The 24,371-nt window shown below is 33.1% G+C and overlaps 1 pseudogene; it reads left to right on the forward strand.

Annotated features, from left to right (window-relative positions):
* Nucleotides 1-6,483: 6,483 nt before the first annotated feature.
* Nucleotides 6,484-15,033, forward strand: LOC136232412 (FACT complex subunit SSRP1-like; annotated as a pseudogene).
* Nucleotides 15,034-24,371: the final 9,338 nt, after the last annotated feature.

Consider the following 24,371-nt stretch of genomic DNA (forward strand, 5'->3'; position numbering starts at 1 on the left):
TAAAAGTTAAATTAATATTGTTAACCTTGAGGTATTTTATACCTTAAACTTTACATAAATAATTTAGGGTTAATTACATATTCATATTCTATGGTATTGCGGACTTGCAAAAGATACCTTTGATATTTTTGTTTTGCAAGCACAATCATGTAGTTACAAAATTTTGTATTTTTTATTACTTTGACAAATTTGACTGATAACGACTTCAAAATGAAAACTTTTAAAAATTAAAGTTGTTTAGTATAATATTTACTATGGAACCATATTTTTTATTTTTCAAAATTATTATTTTTAGAGTTTTCTATGTCTAAACATTAACTTTCTCTTTCCTAAAAAAGAACGTCTAAATGACCTCAAACTTAAAAAATTGAAGAATTAAAGTTGCTTAAAATATCATTTAACTCTTGAAAATTTTCATTTCGATGACGTTATCGGCCAAATTCTGTGAAACCAAATGCAAAATTTTGCAAATTGCGTTTGTAAAAATAATACCACAGATACCCATCTCCAAATCAGCGACATCAGAGGGCATACTAATATGGGTTACACCTGTTAGGACTTTGACACAAACACAGAGAATGAAAAAAAAAAATTAAAGAAGAAAAATTGAGATTACAAATTGAAATTACAGTTTTGAATTTTATAGTTTTCTCCATTGAAATGAATACCTCTTACCTTTTTTAAGCTTTTTCTTTCTGCTAAATCCCAATTCTTGAAAGGGTTAATTTCAAAAATATAACCGATGTGTTTCAAGTCGACTTGTTGTGTATCCAAATCCAAACCCAGTTGTTGTGTATCCAAATCTGAATTTTTTGAATACTAAATAAAATGATCAACTAAAGGATAGAATGAAGTTGCAAAGTTGCAATTAAAAAAGGGTTAATTTCAAATATAACCGATGTGGTTTCAAGTTTTAGCAAATAAATACCCGTGGTTTGATTTCGAGCAAATAAATACATGTAGTATGCTCTGTTTTTCAAAAACACGGAAACGGATGATGACGTCGTCCATATGCTGACGTGGCCGGATGTAATTTAGTCAATAAGAGTTAATTTCAAATAAATTGTTGTGGTTTGCGTGTTTTTACAAATAGATACATGTGGTTTGGATATTTTTGCAAATAGATACCCGTGGTTTGGATGTTTTTGCAAATAGGTACTTGTGGTATAACAAACCATAAACAAAAGCTTAATTTAGATAAATACCCGTGGTATAACAAACCATAAAACAAACGCTTAATTTAGGCAAATAGGTACCCGTGGTATAACAAACCACAATATTTTCCTAAATTAAGCATTTGTTTATGGTTTGTTATACCACGGATACCTATTTGCAAAAACATCCAAACCACAAGTATCTATTTGTAAAATATGCAAACCACAGGTATCTATTTGCAAAAAAACACGCAAACCACAACAATTTATTTGAAATTAACTCTTATTGACTAAATTACCCTTGGCCACGTCAACATATAGACGGTGTCTTTACCATTTCCGCGTTTTTGAAAAACGGAGCATACTACAAGTATTTATTTGCTCGAAATCAAACTACAGATATTTATTTGCCAAAACTTGAAACCACAGAGGTTATATTTGAAATTAACCCATTAAAAAAAAGTACATCTTGGTAAGAGATTGGAGATTAATAGCCTTAGAACAACATTAGTGGTGGTAACACACTAGAAGTGCCACCTACACATTGAGAACACAAAAAAAAAATCCACTATAAACATTGTTACTTGAATAATTGTAGGGTCCACTATATTATATTATTCTTAAAAAAAATTGCATTAACAGAGATTATGAAAATAAACAAATAAAAATAATAGGTCATATTATTAAGATAGTACAAATACAAAATAAAAAATAACAACAGGATCCACAACATTAATTAGTTCTTTATTACTTGAATAATGTAACCTCACCTCTAGTGGTTGGGTGTTTCATAACACCCACTAGAGGTGCTCTTATATAGAATCGTAGATTGAAGATGAAGCGATTGTATTTAATTGGTTGGCTTATGAAACTGATATGCACAGTGTGAGTTTATAAATTTTTTTTGTCTTTTATTTATGAAATGAAACTGATATGTGAGAACTTAGTCGTTTTTTCCTTCATCTCCAAATTTGGATTTTAATAAACTTAAAGAAAGAAGAAACTCTATAAAAATGCCAACTTGGCTACAACCCTTCCTAAACTACTCTCTCTATTTTCTCTTTGCTTCTATGATTATACATATATAGATAGATATAGATATAGATATAAATAGATAAATTATTATATTTATTTATAAAAGAATTATTTAAAATAAATGTAAAAAAAATAATCTATACTATATATAATTACGGAAGCAGAGAGAAATGAGAAGAAGTGTTTTAGAGGTCTTTTTGATGAGTTGTCAACGTAGTAAAAAATCAGATTAAAAATATTTAATTAATTAAAAATAAATATTTAATTAATTAAAAATAAAAAATTTATATTTATAATATATTAAATAATTACTAGCCTATTAATTAAAATAATAAAAAAAGCAAGAGTTACGGGAAGATGAAAAAACACAAAGCAAAGGAAATCCAAAAGTCACAAATAAACTTCTATATAAAGCATGATAGATAGTATTCCACCATTATATTCATTGGTCACGATAGATAGTATTATATTTCTGAAGGTAAATATTCGATTTTTTTTATATGTTATAGCTATTTTGTTCTCAATTATGTTGTTGTTTTATTTTTATTAAACAATAGTTGTTATAGTTTCATCTTTCAGATTCATTTCTGTTGTTACACAGGTTCTATACCTCTCGCTATCTTATCCATGTTTTCTTTTTTATTTGTCTTTTTTTTTTCCAAACTGATAGCTTCAATTGAAGAAATCCGACAGAAATAGAAGATGCATGAACAACTAAAACCGGAAAACACAAAAGTGCCAAAAATTATAAAAAATTCTTATGTTTCTCAAGGTAATTATTCGATTTTTTTTTCATATGTTGTAGTTATTTTTGTTCTCAATTGTGTTGTTGTTTTCTTTTTATTAAATAATAGTTGTTATAGTTTCATTTTTCAGAGAAGAATTTCTATTTCTGTCGTTACCCAGGTTCCATACCTCTCGCTACATTATCCATGTTTTCTTTTTTATTTGTCTTTTTTTTCAAAATGACTAAAATAAAGATTTTGTAAATTTGTATTCTTTTTTAGTATATGTTGCTAGGTGTTATCGTTTCGATTGCTAACTCTTAACTAAAATTTAGATTTTCGACTTTATATGAACTCAATTTTTGGCTTTCTCAATTGTGCTGTTGTTTTATTTTTATTAAACAATTGTTGTTATAATTTCATCTTTCAGAGATGAAATTCCATTTCTGTCGTTATCCAGATTCCATACCTCTCGCTACCTTATCCATGTTTTCTTTTTTATTTATTTATTTTTCAAAATGACTAAAATAAAGATTTTATATATTTGCATTCTTTTTTAGTATATGTTCCTAGGTGTTATCGTTTTGATTTTTTTTTTTTTATAAAATTTTGTGCAATGCGCTTACATTAAAGAAGAAAGAAAAATCTCCACCAGACCCAGATGTGATTCGAACCCATGACCTCCCAAGGCATAGGTAAGCTCTCAACCACTAGGCTAAGAGCTTCACCACAGGTGTTATCGTTTTGATTGTTAACTCTAACTAAAATTTAGATTTTCGGTTTTTTATGAACTCAATTTTTAGTTTTAATTGAAGTTAGATTAATTTTTCTAATTCGGAACATGTTGAAATCCACACATTTTTTTAGTTTGAGTTTAGCTAATTGATATGGATTGTATTTTTTATTTTTATGCATTTTGGTACAAATAGATATAAAGTTTTACACGATAGTTGTTCATTGAAGTTTGAGACATATTAAATAAAATATTAAAGAGATATTGAAATATTATACTTACAATGAAGTTTATTTCAATATAAATTATGTTATATTATTATTATTATTATCAAGAAGTTATTTTTTTCCAATTTTCTAGACAAGGAGATTGTAAACGTCTAATACGCTTGATAAGATGTTTATTCTTGAAGAATGTGAATTATGCTAGATACGAATTCAAAATCAAGGTAAATAAAAATAAATTTTGATGTTCAAAATCCTAAAAATGTACATTAATTATGGATATTAAGATAATTGCTTTTGCAACATTGGCTTATATAATTTTTAACTATTATATTATGGTTCGTACAAAATTGTTAGTATTTCAAGAGTTTTTAACAGATGAAAATGAAATATGATCATAGGACAAATTATTGAAAAATATTAATTAAGAAAATATTATTATTTGAATCTCTTCCAATTCTCAAATGTTGAGCATAATGATTCTAATTAATTTCACATATTAATAACGTTTTTTTTTTGTACTGAGTGGTTACAATTGCGATTTAATTCTATTTAACTAAAATTTATTAATGGACTTAATACTTCATTAAGAAAAAATAAAATATTTAATTAATGGGCAAAAAATATTTTCACTCTCCTCTTCATACGCTTATGTCTCGACATTCTCTCTTATTTTCAAAAAAAAAAAAACCCAAGAGGAAGATGGTTCTCTCCTAATTATCTTTTTCGTCCATTCATTTTTTTCAATTCTTTTGTTTGTTTTTCTTACTTACAAAATTCAAGAATATATAATTATTAGAAAATATTAATGAAGTCAAATAAGTGATATCTGCGAGTATGACTGATATTCTATATAGTGAAAGAATGAAGAACAAATTGATCGAATGTCTTGATGAGATATTACGAGATGAAAATAGAAGAAATCATCATCTTAAACTGATTCAATTAGATACATTGGGTTATTGTAGCAGAATGAATAATTGAATTCGAATACTTGGTCATCATGAAATTCTATCAACCAAAATAATTATCATCAAGATGAATTTGTGACTAATTCTTACGAATTTTATTTTTTTATATGTAACATATTGAATTGATAAAGTTTCTTCATATGCAACATTAGAAAAATATTGATTGTAATAGTTTATAGAATAATATATTGATGTTGCTTCCATTTTAACATAGATTGTAATTCTTTTGTATCGTAGATATAATATTTAATTTTAATTGTAGTTTAATTCAATTTTTGTTTAACCTATATTGTAATTCTTTTGTATCGTAAATATAATATTTAATTTTAATTATAGTTTAATTCAATTTTTTGTTTTTTATTATATTCTACTGTATATTTCTTAATTAATCTGCTATTTTATTATTATTGTTTCACAGAATATTTGGAATATGAAAATATATTAAAATTTTTAAAAAGTACAAATCATTGAATTTTGTAAAAATAAATAAATCATCCATCTTTAGTTAAAATTCTATAAAAAAAAGTAGTCAATTATTTTTAAAATTAATTTAATTTGAATTATCATTAAAATATATATATTAATTTCAAATATACATAATATAAATTTTTTTCATAGCATGATATAAAATTATTTAAAAGTAAATATGTCAATTTATTTATTTATCTAAATTATATAAAAATTTCATACCCCGTGCATCGCACGGGTTTTCGACTAGTAAAATTTAATTTGGATAACACCTTTATATCATTAATTTTAATTATTAAATTATAATTTTTTAATATTTATATGTCAAGATGAATCTGTGCATCGTACGAACCAAAAACTAGTTGAAAAAGAAAAATATAACAAAAATTCAAGAATCTGACACATCAGCTTAAATAGAAGCTGTTTTAAATATAGTAAAATTTAATGAAGGTAAATGATAGTAATAAATGAAAGTTAATAGAAATTAAATGTTTACTTTCTTTAACCTCCAAACTCCAACCTTCAAATCGGAGGTTAATTAAAGTAACTTAAAGTTCATTAGAATTTTTTTATCTCTACAAATAACGTTTTAACTCTCACTTATATTTGAACTTCTAAACGTTTTAATTCTCATTTACATTTTATAAGCTTCTAAATAAATTTAATTTTTAACTTTTAATTTTCATTCATATTCTATTATCTCTTTTAACTCTCATCCGGTTAACATCTAAGCCCTTGTTTGGAAGGAGGTGAATGGGAGTAAATGAGAGTAATGGAAGGTTAAGTATTGAGTTAACCTTGTTTGGGAGTTATTTTTTGAGAGTAAATGGAGGTTAATGGGGTTAAATGTTTACTTCCTCTAACCTTTAAACTCTAACCTCCAAATTGGGGGTTAATGGAAGTAACGTAAACTTTTTTAAAATTTCTTGTCTCAGTAAATTTAACTATCCTTCCTCTCCATATTTAAACTCACAAACAAGGTTAAACATTTAACCTCATTTAATTGTTAACTTTCCGTTCCATCACTTCCCTTCCCTTTCCATTACCTCCTTTAACTCTCCCTTCCATTAACCTCCAAACTCGCAAACAAAGGCTAAAACTCCTAAACATTTCGATTTGGTTTAGTTTTCGAACTGAACCAACTGACCACTACAAATAGGTTTTAATAAAAGAGGTTGGAAGAAGCGCAGACATTTCTATTTTTAAAGCTCCAATGAAACTGGATATGCTTGCAGTAGTAAGAAAAATAAAGATAGAATAGGCTGAACAGAGGAGATGGATGACGGTCACCTCTTCAACACAAAGATATAATATTTGTCTAACTCATTTCAATCTCCCTTGGAAAAGATGAATGACGGTCACCTCTTCAACAATATCTCTCTCGGTCGGTGGTCGCGGCGGTGCTGTAAGCTATTCCTCTCTCTGCATCTCTGTTCTTCTTAGTTTTCCGTTTCTCTGATCAAACTATCGCCTATTCTTTTGGCTGGGTTTTGGGTGTATCGTATTGTTTGCTATCTTGAAACCCTAACTTCTTCTAATCTTCAATTTTACTTGTTAATAGCTATGTTTCTGTGTCGTTGCCTTGTCAGGAATATGAATGTCAAGTGATGAAATTACCAGAAATTTAATTCTGTGTTATTTTTGAAAGCCTGGTTTACTTCTTTTTTTCCACATTGTAAAATTTTCATTTTTATATTATCTGTTATATTTATCCACTTCAATTTGAAAAAAAATGCAATTTCAAATCAAAATGGAAATCCCGAATCTCATGAATATTTTTTGTTTGGTTAAACTATGAAATGTAGAACCCTGGGCAGCTTAAGAGCATTCAAAAGGTATTCTATGGAAGAAAAGGGAGGTGGTAAAGCAGTGGAAGTTGATGAAGCTGATATTGTAGGAGCGACATGTGAAGGTACCAAGGACAAATCAACTTGGAATTCTAGTCAAACGAGGATTGCTATACAAATTTACTGGATTCCGGGACGAGGTTTTCTCATCTTCCATCCCTAGCCCTAGCCCGTTCGTTCATTTTTTTACTTCTTTTGTTAGTTATTACCAAGTTGGAAGTTCTTTGATGTTTGACAAATAAATTGTCAAGCTCTATTTTAATTATTACACCACGTATTTATATGAAAGTGGATACAATTTATAGCTACTCTCTATTTCTTTGTTGTTAAGAGGAATACATGGTAATAAAATAAGACCATCAAAGTTATGAAGTTGCAAGGGGGGTTGCCTTTACTATTCTTGCTTCTCATTAACTTATATTATCTAAGGATTACCTTAGAACTTAACCTGGATAATATTGTAGTAACTTCCTTTTCTCTCATCCTTCTTTGCTGAACTCTTTTTGTTCACTTTGAATAACTCTTTTGGCTTTCCGCTTGTCGAAGTTAGCATAGGCAATTAAATTTTTCTAATGGGAATTTATATCTCTTTCTAGGATCTTCCGAACTTGTCCAATTTTTTCCAAAGCAATTGTGGAATTGCAATATAAGAGAAACAACTTCCAGTCACTGGCCGTAACTAGGGAGAGATTGAGTTAAATGGTTGGTAAACTTATGCACTATGAGTTAATGGTGCTCATTGAGTTGGTTTCTTATTTCCATATAATTGTTATTCTTTAGTATGGTTTGTTGGCATTTGTACAAATTCTTCCTTTTTACTCGAATATGCTTTTTAGTTTTTATCTGTGATCTTGTCTTGATAACATGTTTCTGTCTTCAGAAAATATGCTTACCTTTATGACTGGTGCAAAGCAAGTATTTGAGGTAACTTTAGCAGAGGTCGCACAAACGCAACTGCAGGGTAAGAATGATGTTCTCTTGGAGTTCCATGTGGATGATACTGATGGAGCTAATGAAGTATGTTTCTATTGTTTTTGTGTACCAATCTAATACATAATATCTTTCTCGCAACATTTCTTGTACATGTAGCTAGTGTCAATTTCAGTTTTTTTTTTCCTATTTAGGACTGTGGTATGTCATTTCCTAAGCATGTCACTGTTATGCTTACAGAAAGATGCATTGATGGAGATGAGTTTTCACGTACCCAGCACAATTTATTGGTGATGAAAACCGTCCTGCTGCTGAGGTGATTATTTCTGTAATATAATTATCCATATCAGAGGTATGAAAAAACACATGTTTCCTTTTTGTCTATATGTGATCTGATTGTCCATTAACCCTGTACTAGGTTTTGCGAGATAGCATAATGGCAAAGGCAGATGGTAATGACACGGGTGGGGTTGCAGAAGCAGTTGTTACATTTGATGGTGTTGCAATTCTGACTCCAAGGTAAAAAATTTGGAAGACAAAAATGAACACACAATGTTGACCTTCATATGTCGTTCCTGCGCCTCCAAGGACAGGCCAATGATTTCAGAATTCAGTATAGCAGTGTTGTTCGCCTTTTTTGCTCCCGAAGGTATTCTCCCCTTCTTTAAGGAAATTAGCTGTTACATATTTACTTGAAATTGCTAATTACTGATTTCAATGGCATCTGCTTGTTCTCTAAGTTTTGTAATTTTTCCTACTGCAATTTTTTTCATTGCTTGCAACTGTTTTATCTTGGTGAAATTTCTAAAGAGCTTCACTTTTTTCTTTTACAGTCTAACCAGCCTCATACCTTTGTTATTGTTACTCTTGATCCACCTATCCGTAAGGGGCAAACTTTATATCCACACATTGTCTTGCAGGTATTGTTTGCTATTTTGGATCTTATCACTTGTGTGAGTTCGTAATAGTTGTTGTTCTTTTATGCACTCAGTATTTGATTCCTCTTTTTTCTGCAGTTTGATACCGACAGTGTGGTCAATATTTCCTTGTCAATGAATGAAGATATATTGAATACGAAGTACAAGAGCAGGTTAGAATCTACTTACGAGGTATTGGCTTAAAAATCTTAAATATTTTGAACTTAATTCTCTTAAGGGGTGTTTGGTTCAAAATTTGGAACGGGAATAAGAATGGGGAACAGAATGTGATGGAATTTGAATCGGAATGACTATTTAATTTTTTGTTTGGTTCAATCTCGACTTGAATATGATTTGCTTAATGTTGTTTGATTTTGTAATGGTTGGAATCGGGATCAATACAAATTTGTTAAATGTATATTTTTTTTAAATTATAATAATATTAAAAATTTAACAAAATTAATAACAATAATAAAAATAAAATTATTTTTATTTTTATATCAAACTTTCATTTTATTTGATTTTCAGACCCTTCTCACTTTGTATATATATATATATAGGCGTACTACAAAGCTACAAAAATAATAATAAAATAAAATTCTATGCGCAGGAGATGAGATAACGATTGACCTGATAAAGTCATAGAGATTGTGGATACAGAAGGCCATCTTCAGCTTTCAATGATGATTTTACAGCATAACCATCTTGACAGCTACGGGATTTTCCTGGTTTAGTCACTTCAGCATCAAACACTCCACGTAGTACTGTTGTGAACACTTCATGTACGAGTCCATGTTCAAGCAATTGTGATGAAACAAATTTCTATACAGAATTAATTGTTTCATCACGATTGCTGGAACAGGGTTTCGTACATGAAGTGTTCACAACAGTACTACGTGGACTGTCTGGTGCTAAAGTGACTAAACCAGGAAAATTCCGTAGCTGTCAAGATGGTTATGCTGTAAAATCATCATTGAAAGTTGAAGATGGCGTTCTGTATCCGCTTGAGAAAAGCTTCTTCTTCTTGCCCAAGCCTCCCACCCTAATTCTTCACGAGGAGGTTTCATTTGTTTTGTTTTTGAACTTAATCTTGCTATATGAACCTAAGAGTCCTTTTATCTTTTTGGATCTCAACCTCTTATTAACTTTTTCCCCTGGTTTTCTTGTACAAGATTGATTATGTTGAATTTGAGAGGCATACAGCCGGTGGTTCAAATATGCACTACTTTGATCTTCTTATTAGACTCAAAACTGAGCAAGAACATCTGTTTCGGAACATTCAGAGAAATGAGTACCACAATCTCTTTGACTTTATCAGGTCAATCGCTGTCTCATCTCCTGTACATAGAATTTTCTTTTATTATTATTTTTGTTGCTTCATCTTATGTGTATATATACATATATATATATACAGTGAGAAGGGTCTGAAAATCATGAACCTTGGTGATATAAAACCTCGGGAGGGAGGAGTGGCTGCTGTTCTCCAGAATGATGATGATGATGCTGTTGACCCACATCTTGAGCGCATCAAGAATCAAACTGCAGATGAGAGTGATGAAGAGGTGAAATTTTCCTCAATATTGATTTTTGGGGGACATCTTTGAGTTTAGAGTCAGTGAGCTGTAATTGTTATTATCAATTCATCTAGATGGGTCTTCATATCATAGAAACAGATTGTTCAATCCACTTGTTTCTACTTGTTTGAGATCTTAATGTTCTATCGATTTTGACAGCCTGATAGCATGAACCTAATAATTGCAGGATGAGGATTTTGTTGCTGACAAGGATGATGGAGGATCTCCTACTGATGATTCTGGAGAGGACGATTCGGATGGTAGTGACAGTGGAGATGAGAAAGAGGCAAGTCATTTAGTATTGTTCTCTCCTTTGCTCTTGAGAATTGAAAAAGATAAGAACATATTGTTGGATACTGAGATCTTTGGTGATTAATTTTCAGAAACCTGTAAAGAAGGCACCTGCAAAAGAACCCTCATCTTCTAAGGTAGCGGCTAAGAAGAGGCCTAAAGATGGAAACGAGGATGCATCTAAGCAGAAAAAACCGAAAAAGAAGGATCCTAATGCTCCTAAAAAGGCAATCTCTGCATTCATGTACTTTTTACAGATGGAAAGAGAGGTGGGCATAATGAACTTTCTTTGGAGTTGGAACTTGAATATAGTTTTATTGGTGCAGTTATTTGGTAAAACATGAAAAATAGTAAAAACATGAAAATAGTAAAAATGCGAAAAACGGAAAAAACATGTAAAATTGTAAATACGTGAAAAATGTAAAAAATTTAAAAAACATGAAAACATAAAAAATGCAATTTTTTTTTTGAAAAACTGATAGTAATAATTTAAATTCATATTTCACGTTTCTTGTTATTTTAGGGTTTTTTTAAATTTGTTTTTACCACTTTTCACGTTTTTCCTTAAATAATATATTAAATATTTGAATAATTGATAGTAGTAGTTAAAATTTTATAATAAATAAAAAATTACACTTAGGAGTAAAGTTGTCTTTTGAATTACAAAAGTAGATATTCCATCTTATTCCATTCCACCAACCAAATATAGGAATAATTATTTCTTAAAAATATATATATTATATTTTGTTCCTTGGTAATACATATTTTATTTTATTCAATTCCATGAACCAAACGGTATTGGAGAGTATCCATGCTTTATGATTTACAATCACACAATATAGTCAAGCATTCAATCCTTGTTGTTTTTTCCTCTTTAGACCATAACTGACTTGAGCGTTGGAGTATCTCTCACACCAGCGTTCCACCAAATTATGTTTTGCAAGATACACAAGGAAGACAACCATTTTCTACATTCGTTCACCCTCAACCTACTCTAGTTATGAACACAATCCGAATCTCACGCAACAGACTTAATAAAAGAGCTCTGGGAGATGCCCTTAGCAACGCCTGCGCTTCTTCCAAGCTCTTTTATTAAGTACATGAAAACCTATTTGTAGTGGTAAGTTGGTTCGGTTCGAAAACTAAACCAAATCGAAATGCTTAGCCTTTGTTTGGGAGTTTAGATGTTAACCGGGTGAGAGTTAAAAGAGATAATAGAATATGAATGAAAGTTAAAAGTTAAAAATTAAATTTATTTAGGAGTTTATAAAATGTAAATGAGAGTTAAAACGTTTAGAAGTTCAAATATAAAGAAGGAACCAGAGCTCTCTATTTTTAAAAAGCCATTGAAAAATCCAGCTCCAATGAAGCTGGATATGCTTGCGGCAAAGATGCCATAAGGCAAGATAATATATAATATTGTTTTTTTTTTAAATCTGATTATTTGTTTTACTTAATTTATATTATATTTTGTTTTATATAATATTTGTCTGTGCAGAGTAAATTTAAACTTTTAACTCTCATTTATATTCAATAAACTCCTAAATAAAATTTATTTTTTTTGAAAATAAACTTAATTTTTAAATTTTAACTCTCATTTACATTCTATTACCTCCTTTTAACTCTCACCCGTTAACATCTAAACTCCCAAAGGAAGGCTAAAGCATTTCGGTTTGGTTCAGTTTTCGAACCGAACCAACTTACCACTACAAATAGGGTTTCATGTGCTTAATAAAAGAGCTTGTAAGAAGCGCAGACATTGCTAAATCATTTCAATCTCCCTTCGAAAAGATGACTGACGGTTACCTCTTCAACAATATCTCTCTCGGTGATCGCGGTGGCGCTGTAAGCTATTCCTCTCTCTGCATCTCTGTTCTTCTTAGTTTTCCGTTTCTCTGCTCAAACTATCGCCTTTTCTTTTGGCTGGGTTTTGGGTGCATCATATTGTTTGCTATCTTGAAACCCTAACTTCTTCTAATCTTCAATTTTACTTGTTAATAATCTTTATTTATAATCTTTGCCAGGTTTGATTCAGTTGGTGTTCTCTTAGCTTTTACTAGGAATATCTTGTCTTTGTTTATGTTTCTGATTCTTAACCACGACAAGCAAAAGCTTTTTATGTTTCTGATTCCATACCATTTTTAATTTGACCATGACCTCTTTATACTGGTTATATTGATCTAAGAGGATTGTTAACTAGCAATTGTGTTTCATAAATGAAAGCCCAAATTTAGGAACGCTATGCATTTTTAGATTCAATATTATCTCTTTATATTTTTTGTTTATATTGATCTTTATTTAGTACTGTGAAGAAAGAATTGGAATCGTAGTCTTCTTTTCTGTTTCACTATTAACCACTAAAGCTATTGATTGGGATGGAAAGGCAAATTGGTTGCTTCTTTGCTACTTAAGCGGTTAGCTGTGTGTATGTATTATTGGAATAAGAATATGCAATTGCCTTTTTGTCTAGATGTTGATAATGCTTCTTTGTTCGGGCTCCTAATAAGTTTATATGCTGATGAATTTTAGATTATGAGTGAAATCCTTGAATCCTGTTATTGCTCTTATGTTGTGGATTCTTCTTCTGAGATTTCCCTTATCTTTGCTAAAGCTCTTATTTCCGCAGGATTTGTCAGCTCTGGTGAAAGAAATGCAAAATGGTGGTTCTAAGGATGTGCTTGGTATTGTTGCTACTCTGGGCAAGGTGGATGATGATAATCTTAGCAGGTTAGTTTGAAGTTGCATGTTATCTGCTATTGATATTTACTATCTATCTAACATGTAGATTCTTCCTCTTCTATGATATTAAGTCTTATGATTAGTTTCCTTGCTGATATAGCATATTGTTCCTGGTTCAATGTAGTCAGTTAATTTATGTGCTCCACAATTCCAAGAGCTCTTATTATTTTCAATCAGTGAAATGCCTCCGTACTTACTGCCACGATGCTCTTTGCTTTAAAGAGCTCCATGATAATGCAGTTGTTGTTAGTTACCTGCACTGTTTTCAATCTACTTTTACTTATCCTTTCTTAATTGCAGGCTTCTTTCGGAGTACTTAGGAGTAGAGACAATGCTAGGAATTGTTTGCAAGACTTACGAAGGTGTTAAAGCTGTTGAAACTTATGACAAGGAAGGCCATATAAATAGTGATTCTGGAATTCAAGGCTTTGGTACTACTATCGGATGGACTCTGGATCGTCGATTTCTTGTCATTTGTCTTGAAAATTTAAGGCATGTATCTCTTTCTTTTCTTTATTGCAGTTTGGAATTCAGCTCTTGAATTACGAACTTTTTTTCCCTTGTAGACCTTACTGTGGTGAATTTGTGGATGATGACCCTCAAAGAAGGCTTGATCTTCTAAAGCCAAGATTGCCTAATGGCGAGTGCCCACCTGGATTTATTGGTTTCGCTGTTAACATGATCCATGTGGATTACATGAATTTGTTGTATGTATCCGATGTCCATGGCCTCAGAGAGACTCTATTTTACAGCCTCTTTTCTCGCCTGCAAGTTTACAAAAGTAGGGAGGAGATGCTACTTGCTCTTCCACTTATAAGTGATGGAGCAATTTCACTGGATGGAGGGATGATTAAGCCTGATGGTTTCTTTTCCATGGGGAATCGGTAAGTGTTTTGCTTTCATTATTGACATGAAATTGTCTTCCAATCAGATCTAATGGTGAATTTCATTGTTTCACAGTATCTCCTTTCGTGGTACTTTGGTCTAGAATGGCCGATTCAATTTTGCCATCATATGTTTCATGTGGTGCATCTGGCTAGTAAATAACATATTTTGGCATACCCTATGTTTAGAGCTACATGTGTGTTGTGTGTGTATTTCTCATTTGGTATCTCTTCTTTCTGGATGTTTTTGGTTCTGTAGGACTGATGTGGATGTAAGATTTCCAAAACCTTCCATGTCAGCAAATCCACCTGATAGCTGCCAAAGGACTGATACGCTGCCAACAGAGTCACCGACTCCAAATCGTCCACGGCGCGCAAGGGCTGCTCCTGTTTGGCACCAAGATTTCATTATGGAATAAGATTTAGTTTTATATACTCCTTTTATCTTTTCTCCTGACACTGATTTTAATTTTGTTATATTAAATTGGTGATTCTTGTAATTTGTTTAACATTCTTATATTGGATATGTTTGTTGATTTAATCCTTGAGTACCCGTGGGACTACAAAATCTCAGTATTTTCAGATATTGGATATGATATAGTTTCAACTTGTTGCAGTGATGCATAAGTGATTGAGTCAATTTTTATACCTCAGTATTTTCAGATATTGGATATGATATAGCTTCAACTTGTTGTAGTGATGCATAATTGATTGAGTCAATTTTTATATCCAGTTATGATTGTGCAATTTTGTATTTCTTTTCACCTTATCTTTGTTCTTGGTTGTTGATTTGATATCTCAATTGTTTGAAGTGCCTTGAATTTTGTTGCAGCTGCAGGGTGCAGATATTGGTTGTTATCTGCATTGTTCTCTTAACCTTGAACACCTTTATATGTCCAATGTTATGAAATTAGATATCTGATGGTGCTATATTTTCTGTACTTGGTCGAACTTGAAGTTTCAACCTAGTATAATGATGTCTTTTTTGCATGAGTGTGTAGAGATAGATTACTGAGGAAGAGTGAAATTGGACCTTGGACTTGTGGATGAAAAATATTTGAGAGTCTTTCTGAGTTTTGTCTATAGTTGATTTAGTTAATAGGACAGGTTTCAATAAGAGCTCTCCCCTTTGTTTGATGCCATTTCCCAGTTACTGTAATATAATTGCATTAGGAAGGAATGACAGATGCCACATTAACATCTGGATGTTGAGAAGTCACCTGTTTGCGGCACAATGTAATCTTTTTACAGATGTTTGAACAATTCTAGATTTTATGTATCACCTGAGGACGAGTCTTGGCGCAACGGTAAACGTTGTTGTCGTGTGACCAAGAGGTCACGGGTTCGAGTCTTAGGAGCGGCCTCTTGCCAAATAAATTGGCAGGGAAAGGCTTGCCCCCAGTACACCCTTGTGGTGGGACCCCTCCCCGGACCATCGCTCAGCGGAGACGCGTAGTGCGACCAGGCCGTCCTTATCAAGGCAAGCATTGATCTTGATACAGACATACAGGGGATCCTAAAATGCTCATGTTCACAAGTGAGTCAGACAAATAGTTTTATACTTGTGGTTGATCTTTAAAATGCAATATTGCATTTGACACAGCTGTTTCTTTGAGTTTTTGAGTATAGATTGGAGCTAATATTATGTCTGTTACCATGAGATTGGTGCTAAAATATTCTACCATATTGGATCCATTTTGATGATCCAGAACATAAGAATGTTGTTATCTAGAAGTTAGGAATGTGTAACTTTTTATACACAGATATTACACTCTTTATACAATAATATTATTACTATATTTAACTGGGTGTCCGCTATCCTCACTTTGTTTAAAAACAAAGTATACTTACTTTGTTTTCTAAACCAATAATACAAAAACACATCACATCTCATTCTTGTAGGATTTTGTACGTTTTTACCTGCTACCTTCTATTCCAATTACTCTTTCTCTTCTCTCTAATTGTTTCTCCATTCAATAATTCAGATATTCTAAATCCCTAACTGTCCGTTCATCATCATCGATGCTCCGACGACCTAGCCTCCATGGGTCGGTCGATCACAGCTGCCGCTGCTAAAGAAGAAACGCCCCTGCCCAACCAGTAGAGAATCTAAGAATGGAAAGGACTTTCTCTGCCACTCTCTCTTGACTTGACGAGTCAGTTTCACTCAACCAGCACTCAAGTTATTGAACCCTCTCCAATTGCATTCCTAGGTGCGAAATAAAACAAAAATTAACCATAAATTAATCCAAATAAATGAGGATTGTCAATTAAAATTTTAACCACAAATTAACCGTGTCATATCGATTGACAATTAGAATGTGTAAATTACATTTTTTTTAATATGCTAGGTGTTGCTAAATAAATTGGCAGGGGAAGGCTTGCCCCCAGTACACCCTTGTGGTGTGACCCTTCCCCGGACCCTCGCTCAGCGGGGACGCGTAGTGCGACCGGACCGCCCTTTTTTATGCTAGGTGTTGCTAACGTGGTGTTGAGATGTCACATCAACAATTTCGATGAAAAAATGACTGAAAAACGTTCAAATTAACTTTATTGAAAAGCAATGTAAATTTTATTGAGAAAAATTAAACTTTTGTGACCTTTTAAACAAATTGTCCAAACTTTAGTGACTGTTCATACTAATTACCATGTAATGTAAGTATAGGGAACCATAAAAACTTTATTTCAAACTATAAAGTTATAATTTCGAATATATATGAAATGAAAAACATATTTTTAATTGAATTAAATGTTCACCGGCTAACTAATTTGATAAGCAATAACTTAATGCGGTAAAAATCACCAAAAAAATATTTGATCAACCTTAGACCAAAAAATCAATATTATTTTGTGATATTAACCTCAATCTATCAAAAATATTTGTGGTTGTCTCCTAACATATAATAATCAATCACGCCTGATTCAATTTAGACAAAAAAAAAAAAAATAGAGCCTATATAAATAGACTCGTTAATATTTACGTTTAATTATTACTAATCGTAACACAATTGTTATAATATTTCGCAAATCTGCTCAATTACCTCAATTTTCATATAATATTACATCCAAAATCGTTTGTTTCTCAACTTCTACAACCATGCAGAACATCGGTTCTTCTATATCCGATTATGAATCATCTAACGTGCGATTTAATGGGTCTTTACATATGCGTTACCTTTTATCTAAATTGAACCAAATGTATCATGGATCAAATGTGATTGATTCTTATACGTTAGTTGGTAAAAATTACAAACTAATAGGTAATATGTTAAATTTAGAGTTGTAAACGGCACAGAGAGAGGGAATCTTCATATATGAATCGAGGAGGAAAAACATTTTCTCATCCTCGCTTTGCACGGATCCTCGTGAGATTGAAATCTCATGGGATTTTTTTTCTATTTTTATATTTTAAATATTAAATTTATGCATAATAACACATCAAATTAATAAAATTAGTCCCAATAATTTAAAATTTTAATTAAATACAAGTAATATGTATTAAATTTTTAATTATTATATTAAATTTATTAAGTATTGTTAATATATATATATATATATATATATATATATATATATATATATATATATATATATATATTAACAATTTTACGAATTTTTATATAATCAATGATCGACTCCTGCAGGGTAGCATTCTCCATCTCACTAGATGATGATGGACTATAGAACTCTACTTCAGTTTCCACGTTGTTCGCTTGCCTTTGGAAATGGTTTCACTTCAACCATCATTGTTGTTGTTCTTGTTTCGTTGCTCTTGCAATCTGCAACTTGAATGTTTTCGACTAGAAGAACTTTTCTCGCGTTGCAAATACAAACTCATTCCTCCATAATATTAAAAATAATTTTTCAAAGTTTTTGAAATTTTTGAGAAATACTGTTCTATTATCAAAAGTCTTCGTATGAAAAAATTTCAGCGATTTTCTGTTCTTATCGGGGTGGATCTCATTGTCCCATTTAAAACAGGATAATTACAAAACTGGCCCTATTTTATAACCCATTTACGTTTTTAGTGTAGTGCTCCAACTTTTTACAAATATAGGCAATTTTAGGGAATTTGGACAAATTTGCCCTTTCTTTCCCAACCCTGTTTTTCGCCCTAAACTATCAAACGGTTCGATTGCGATACGAAGGATTGAAGACGGCGATTGCGATTGCGATTGCGATAGGAAGGAAGACGACGACGATTGCGATAGGAGGGAAGGAAGACGGTGAACGGCGACTGGCGAACGGCGAACGGCGAGGAGAACAGGGATAGGAAGCGAACGGCGGCGAAGCGAACAGCAGGAGAAGCGGCAGTGATAGGAAGAGAAGGAAGAAGTCGAACGGTGAGAGGAAGAGGCGGAAGAAGGCAAACGGGGAGAGGAGGAGGAGGAAGAAGGCAAACCTCTTTCCGGCAATCTCGTTCCACCATGGGTAAGGGTAAAAAGGAATCCCGGAGCAAACGAAAGGTAAACAATCTTAAACTTTTCAACTGCTTTGATTGATTCGACTTATACATTCAACTGCTTAATTTACTAATTCAAGTTTAGTAACATGTGGTCTCACTATACTGTATGTAAATTTGACCACATTGTTCTTTCAATACTTTCTGAATGTTTGATTCTGTTGTGAAAGAATATTGGTTCATATCTGAAGCAAAACGTATTTATTTAACAACTTTTGTGTAGGTTGGCAGGGTTTAAAGCAAATATGTTAGGTTTATTTTAGTAATTCATATTCATGTTTGTGCGTAATATTTTTACCTAGCTCCCATGTTAAATTCTACATCTTCCAATTGGGAGTCAATTTTGTGTAAAAATTAGCCAGACTAGCTATTCATATTGCAATTGAGGATAGTGTTAAGCACAAAATGTTGCATGGCTGTGGGTAAATCACTAATTGGAAATGATTTATTTTGAGGAGTGCTAATTGATGCATCTTGAAAATTACTTTAACAATTAAGTGAGCTCAGAGAGCAAAGTCAGCCTAGCTGCTAAATCCGGTCAAGTGAAGAAATTAACTCAAGATCAAATACTCAGGTCGTAATGTTGTTTGCACAAGTTTTTAAATCATTATCCAGTTTTTACAAATTAAGATCTTGCACATTTACATTCCCTACGGTTGAGAATGCAATCTGACCATATGTATGTTATTTTTACACAATGGTAATGGTGTCTTCATGTAAACTCAAACTCAAACACAGATGAGCTTCCTTCTATGTTCATTAACTTGTTTGCTTATCTTTTTCAAGACATTGCTTATATAGGGGGCCTGATGTATTAAGCCGATAGAATTTGTTTAATTTTCTATCCATGCTGAATCTAGGCACTGAAACAGTAATTCATTTCATGTCTGTGTCTGTTTCGTGTCCATGCTGAATCTAGCCGATAGAATTTGTTTCTGTGTTTCATTTCATGTCTGTGTCTGTTTCGTGTCCATGCCCTTTTTTGTGGCTCTTTTTGTACTTCATATTGACTTTGTGGTGTTATGATTGTGATTGGATGAACTAGAAGGAGATCAGTTGTATTGTGTATGAAAAAAATACGACAGGTACGATAGGCTATATAATCTGTCTCATGTCTCATTTTAAAAAATACGACAGATACGACAGATTATATATTCTGTCGCCTGTTGGATTTTTTAAATATACGACAGGTACGACGGACTATATAATCTGTCGCCTGTCGCATTTTTTGAATATACGACAGGTACGATAGACTATATAATCTATCGCCTGCCGTATTTTTTTAAAATACGACAAGTACGACAGCCTATAGATTCTGTTATTTGACGTATATTTTCTATTATGTTCTATGTATTTGTCTGATTATTTGTCTTATTTGCAGCCTCATCAAAGGGTATCACAACAGAACAAGTTACTTGCAGCCTCATCAAAGGGTATAACTGAAAGGTGTGAAACCCGACATGATCAGTTTGTGTGCAACTTTGGCGGATCGTATGGCGTCCATTTTAGATTGCGTTTTGCAGCCGAGTTGTATCATCAGAAGTTATTAGTAGATAATCTAGAAACAAGTTTGCTTTTGTCTGATAGTTAGACATTGTAATTTAGTACATTTGTTGTACAAATATGTAATATGTTATTTTGGTACATTCGTGTTAAAAGTAGTATGTAGTTTAGTACATTGATGTTTAAAAAATGGACGACACAATTGGTATGTGTTGATTGACAGGTGCTAGTCTGTGTTGATTGACAGGTGCGACATTTAGTATGTGTTGATTGACAGGTGCGACACATTTATAATCTGTTGCTCTGTCGCCTGTCGTATTTTAAAAATACGACAGGACAGGCTATATGCTCTGTCGCCTGTCGTATTTTAAAAATACGACAGGTACGACAGGCTATATGCTCTGTCGCCTGTCGTATTTTAAAAATACGACAGGCTATATGCTCTGTCGCTGATGCGCCTTCCGTAAAGAAGACTCACTAAGGGATAAGTGTACCCCGTCGTTATCAAGTAATAAATCTGGAAAGTCCAGGTATCGAATCCACAGGACTTATTTACCACAAGTATCGAGCTACTTGGTCTCAGGTGTTATCTAGGCTTTGGGGGGTTTTGAGTTTGTTTGTTTAAGTTAATCTACTCCTAGGTTGAATTACGCTACTCCTAGCTAAATTATGCTAATTCTAATTAAGTTATTCTACGCCTAATTAAGTTAAACTACTCCTAATTAAGTTATACTACTCCTAGGTGATCTTTCACTAATGCAATTACCCGAAGGAACATGGTATGAACGATAATAATGAAGTTAGGTTATTAGGTCTATTGATTAAAAACCTAATCTAAGTCACTTGTATTCAAGGCGATTAACCCTACTTACCCTCCTGAAGTTCCTAGTTTGTGATTCCCTTGTAAGGCCGAAACTAGGTCTAAGGCTCAACAATTTGGGCTTAATCAACTAAGAGGTCATCAATCTCCTAGGCTCTGACTAGGTCAGATTCAGCTCACAATATGTGCCTACTCGATTTTGGGGCTTTTGAATGAGTTAAACCAATTGAATAAAGCGTAAGACAAAGATTAAACAAATAATCATAGAACAAAACAAGAGCTAAAATATTATTAAAGGCGAAGAACAATGTCACAGGATACAATTAGCCTAGGATTCATAGACTGTATCAAAGAGTACAAACAATGAAAGATAAAAGGAGATACGAAAATCCCTTTCAGGGAACCTGTCTACTATGCAGCCGGCTTCCTAGGTCTTAAGGACGGACCTTGAATATTCCTCGGAGAACAGCTTTGAAGGAGCTTCAATGGAGGTTGAAGAAGATGGAGGAGATGGAGAGGAATTTCAAGGGGAAAGCTAAAGTAAATTACAATAATGAAAGATATCTAATTTACAATGGAAAAGTTCTATTTATAGTTGTAGCTCGGGCCCTCTTTTTGACCTATTTCGTGTCCTTGTGCAGGTGGGAAGTCGTGGGACCGGTCGTGGAGTCATGGGGTCAAAACTGGTATTTTTGACCAATTCCCGCAGGTCAGCTCGCCGAGCAGGGCGCGTTGCTCGGCGAGCTGGCCCTTGCAAGCCAGCTCGCGGCGAGCAGGCCCCCAGCTCGCCCGAGCAGGCCCCTGGAGGCCTGCTCGGTGAGCTGGCCTAAAAAGGTCAGTTCGACGAGCTGTTTTGCCCTGCACGCTTCCGCACGGTTGCTCGATGTTCCACGATGTAATTTTTGCCCGAATTTACCCCTACGCATGCACGAAAACTCCAAATAACATTAGTCTCGAGGCTAAATTGACCCGCCAATCGCTCATTTTGAGCAAACGCTCCGTTTGGTGCGACTTTTGGCGGATCAATTAGCTATAAAAGATAACGGAATTATAACATACATGCCATTTTGGCCTTATTTGCCTAAAATGATCAGAAAACGAGCCTAAACAACAAAAAGTTAATAAAACATTTCCAATTCCTAACAACTCACACAAAGGCATATAAATGCGAGAATTGCTCGCTTATTCATGAAATAACACTAAAAACCGTCCTAAAACCGTACCCAAAGATAGGGGTTTTTGACCCCTATCAAACCTCCTCGCACTTAAAACTTTACTTGTCCCCAAGTAAACTAAAAAGCTAAACCCGCAATCACAAGCAAGCTAGAAAAACTCCTGGTTTGACTAGGTGCTTGACACAATTTCGAGCATCTGTAATTACATGCATTCGGAAATACAAAGTAGAGACACGATATCCAAAAGCCGCATTTCAATTATCATAGGTCATATTTTTAAGAAAAAATACATGTTTAATTAAACGAGCTTAAGGGGATAGCTAAGCAAAACACCTCACCATAGGTAGTTCACTCAATTCACACAATTTTGGTGGCTAAAGTGTTTACTCTCGGCTTATGTTCTTGCTTAGGATTACGTTGACTTTGCACGTTCATCCGAGTTCCTCTACTATGCTACATGACTCCGATGATATCAAAAACAGCCTCGAATTGGGGTTGTAATGTGGTTAGAAGAGGGTTAAAGGTACAACAAGGGTTAATAGTTCTAGCGCTAGAAAAACAAAGTTAAAATGGCTTTAGCAATTATGAAGTGACTGAGCTTTTTATTCATTATTATTCTTTTTTATATTTTTTTCTTGAGATGTTTTGATTTTAAGAACTGGGGAATGAAGTTCTCCCCTTTTTGTTCGTCTCTTTTCTTTTCTTTTTCTGTTTTTCTTTTTCTTTTTTTTTTCTTTTTGGATAGTGATGCTCATTCACTTCTTAGCCTTTTGGCTCGCTACTATGATGCCATAAACAAAGATAAAGCGCTAGAAGAAAACAAAGGCTCGATGTGAGCTTTGCAAAAACTAGGGTTAAGTAACAAACCAAGTGATGGTTTGCAAAAATTGGGTTAGGAAGAAAGAAAGATCTACAAACTACAAAAATATAGGCTCGAAAGGGCTTCTTAGAGTAAATGAAAAAGATAAAATAAGGTAAAGAAAAGGGTTAATTCTAATGAGGCTGCTTCATCGTTTATCGTCTCAAATCATTGCATGTAGGTTCAACACAGTATTAGGTGCAAAATCTGTAATCTTTCCACAAGTCAAAGCATTCACACAAAAATGTCAAGAAAAAGAGCTTTTTGATGTTCGCTCTTAGGCTCAAATTCAACTCACAATTCTTTGAGTTTCAATTTTGTGTTTACTAGTTCTCCCCAAACTCAAGTTTAACATCACATGCCTTCAATTCTTAAGTTATCTACCTAAGTAATGATTTTAGCATTTCTTCAAAAGTAGGGTCTAAATGCAAACTTTAGCTCATGCTTTTACAGATACAGGGATTGTGTCCTACACCTAAACTAGTTGTCATGCAATCTTAGATTCGGTTCTCAGCCCTCAAGGACAAATAACGAAGTTTAGATTCGAAGGAGGTTCACGGTTTTAGGTCCTAAACATGCGAAAACATAAATAAAACCCGAAAACGCTAAACTAAACTAGACACGACGCAACAAAAAATTTAAAAATTATACAATTTTTGTAAGTTTGTCTACCCCTCCTCCTCACACTAAAAATGTGCAATAAGTTCCAACATTGCGTCACAACCCATAAAGTACGAGTGCAAAAAGTTAGGGTGGAGAAGACAACTTACTGATCGGCCGGGGGGTATGGCCACGGCATGTTGTAGCGCTCACAGTAGTCCGCTGCTACATATTCAAGACATGTGAGCCTCCGGTCCATGTTCTGCTCAAAGTTAGTGAACCGTTGGTCCATTTGTTGAACAGTGTTGAAGGTCCGAAGGTTAAGGTCTCTCATCTCTGCCATCTTGGTGTTAATGGCTTAGAACTTGGCCTCCATCCCCGGCTCTTGGTGTTCTACGTGGTCTCCTGCTGCTGCAGCTCCTTCCTCTTCCGCTCCTTCTTGCTCTTCCTCTCTCCGTCG

This window comes from Euphorbia lathyris, chromosome 6 (genome assembly GCF_963576675.1).
Source record: "Euphorbia lathyris chromosome 6, ddEupLath1.1, whole genome shotgun sequence".
In the NCBI taxonomy this organism is placed as follows: Eukaryota; Viridiplantae; Streptophyta; class Magnoliopsida; order Malpighiales; family Euphorbiaceae; genus Euphorbia; species Euphorbia lathyris.